Raw genomic sequence first — 3,249 nt, 5'->3', positions numbered from 1 at the left:
AGCATAGAACTGGTGGTGTCCCACACTGACTTACCAACTGCCTCACTCACTGAATGAACCGATCCCTTTGGCAGTGATTGTCACTGTACCTTATTTCACCACAGGAGGCCTAAAAGCCCAGCAAAGTAGTTGCTCCCCTTTGTGGAGCTCGCTCAGTTCTAGTTCAAGCCATTGCTTCTTCATAGAATGTTCACTCTTTGTCCAAAATATCCAGTGTGGCATTTTGAGTCATATTCTAGTTTAAATATAACGGGGATCATCAGACTGCCTATTGTGAGATGATAGTGATAGAAATTACTAATAGTTTTTATAAGGCTATATTCATTTTCATCATCCATTACATTTAAGCACTAAATTATCTCTTCATGCAAAACCTTCAAAAAGGTTTATCATCACATAACAAATCATAGCTGTGTTAATATGAGTTGAATTTTTATTTCTTACAATCATTCACTTGTTTTTGTTGTGGCAGTGGACTTATTTTAATAACGATGTGGTTGTGGTAGTGTCTGCTGGATACAGCCTGTTATGTACAACAAAAACACAGGGGGGCGCACTATCATAACGCAAGTTAATGGAAAACAAACATATCACAGTGGTTTTACGAGTTTGCGGCAGCGTATGATTTGTGGTTGTGGTTTACATGCACATATGGTTTAAGAGTATGGTTTCCACTTACACATGCTTTACGAGGACCAGAAAATTACGGATTTTCGCAGAGCATCAAAGGAAATCCTCACTCCATGAATGTATGTTTTTGGCATTTGGTCAATAATTGGTCATTCATGACTATATACTGTATATCAGATGACGTTTTGACTACAAAAAGCGCTACGACAACTCACATGGCGAATATTAAGAAAGAACACATAACAAAATGCCCAAAATGCGTTAGACATAATGTACATGTATTACATGTATCAGGCAGTGTAAACACAAAACTGACGACATTGAAAAGCTTTAAATGGACCATGGCGGAAGCTACTCGGGTTGGATAGACGTTTAAATTCAAAATGACGGCTGCTCATTGACATGTGCCTTTTAAAAGTAAAATGTACATCTGTAATGACAAGGTCCTTCCTATAAAATATCCATAAAGTACAAGCCTAACCGAGAGCCATGGTGTGCGAAATCGTGCTATTGATAAATAATGTAAACTGGAGCCGAGGATGTGAGGACAAGGGCAGCCTACTTCAATTTGGCTTGCGTTCCTACAGAATATTTCAGCGTTGCGTTTTCATCATGAGCCTGAGGACAGCTCACACAAATTGGAGACAATCAACAGAATTTTTCCGCAGCAAGACCGGGCAAATGAAATCTGTGGATTAAGGGTTACTGTGTTATATTTTAATAGGTTGCAGCAGTCTAATCCCTGTTTGATGTGGTCCGTTGTGTGGGAATATCATCTATTACCAAATTAATTTATCATTATGACCTTAATACACCGAGCAGAGAGCTGCGACAGGATAAACATTAAATAAGACTGGACTAACAGTGTGTTGCAGTGAAAGAGACGAAATGAATAGCAATGTAAAAGAAAGATAATGAAATAAAGGCAAATACATTTTGAATTTAGAATAACATAAGTAATTACAAAATGATATCGGGATGACAAATATTTTAATAATGAAAAAATAAAAACAAAAGGAAAATAAAAACATGGATAGGCTACCGTAGAGAAAATGAAACACAAAATTGTCACAAAAGGAAAGTTGCATGCCTGCAACATAACATACCTTCTCAGATGAAATGTGTTCCGTCTATTATCAAGATGGTGCGAACTAGTGGAGTGTGAAATACATTCAGCTTGAAATAACAATTTATAGAGTGTATATAATTATAAACAGTAACAGTACTTTGAGTGAAGCCAGATGCCAGCAATAACTCTTGTGACTCTTGTTGTAACATGAATTTTGAATATGCTCAATAGAACGACTGGTAAACCTGTGAAACAAAATAAAATTTTCAAAACACTGCATCGGGGTTAAAATTCTCTGCCCATATAATCGCTTATCGTGCTTGACTGACAGTGCCCCTATTACCGGTCCCAATTTGTTTGAGAACGTCCATGCATCTTATAGTTACATACATACATAGATACATGCATACACAAATAAATACATAAATAAAGAGAAAAGTATAATTATTTCTAATAGGTAGTTGGCAAGTAATTATTGTGGTACTCAGAGCACCCCCAACGTTCACTCTCGATGACATCACTAGGACGGCCAGATGAAGAACACAATAACAAATATTCTAAATAAATCCATCACACAATCATCCCTGCGATCATATAAATTACCCTCATGGAAAAGCTGCTGTTTTCGCTCCGTCAGGGGAAGAGGTTTTCAGGCAAGGTAATTTCTTCTGGCCGGTTTACCAGCTTCAGGTTGTTTCTGGGATTTAAGATGTCCCAAACTGCTTTGAAGGCAGATGTCTGCTGTGCCAAGGACCCACTGGCAAAGAGCCGCTGAAGTGTTTGATCATCCTCTGTTCTCAGTCCATGGCAGTAGCTCTGATTCAATAACAACGATTCCTGTCAATTCTGGGCACGTAATTAAAATTGTACAGCATGAAATGCGTTCCACTGGTAGCATCAAGTATACGCACACTTTCAGGAAAATAAACGGCACACATTTGACATCCCACTCCAACCTGTCATGGTCCAGCCGCAGTCCCTCTACTGGAGTTTTTACACTGGTATTTCTTGAACAGTTTGCTTTAACAACACAAAAAGCTTCTGGCAACGTGCATACCCCCCTCCCTCACAAAACCACAGGCGGAGTGTGGTCCTTGACCCTCTTTTCTTACACTTTTAGAAAGGGGTCCTGCTGGGAGATGACAGCCCTGATGTTTAGCAGCACTTAAAGCTTGTGATCTTTCCTTTTTATCCACTCTGCCCTCCATCCTGCACTCTGTCAGTCTCTCCCTCACACACTCAGACATACACACTATATCTGATGGGTTGGTGCGATTAGAGTGTGTGTGTGTGTGTGTGTGTGTGTGTGTGTGTGTGTGTGTGTGTGTGTGTGTGAGTGAGCTCTGCCTTTGCCATCAGAAGGAGTGTGACGTAAATGTGGAAAGTACAGCTCTCTGCTCTGGATGAAAGCGTAACTTTCGAAATATGTACACCATTATGAACCACACTCCCTTCTGTATCCAGGACCGGAACCTGTGCCTGTGGATTCATGTCTGCTTAAGACAGGGAGACTGTCGCACATCAGGGAAGTCACAAGGCTTGAAGCAGCT

This window comes from Megalops cyprinoides, chromosome 15 (genome assembly GCF_013368585.1).
Source record: "Megalops cyprinoides isolate fMegCyp1 chromosome 15, fMegCyp1.pri, whole genome shotgun sequence".
Classification (NCBI taxonomy): domain Eukaryota; kingdom Metazoa; phylum Chordata; class Actinopteri; order Elopiformes; family Megalopidae; genus Megalops; species Megalops cyprinoides.
Note: the sequence above shows the minus strand (reverse complement) of the source record.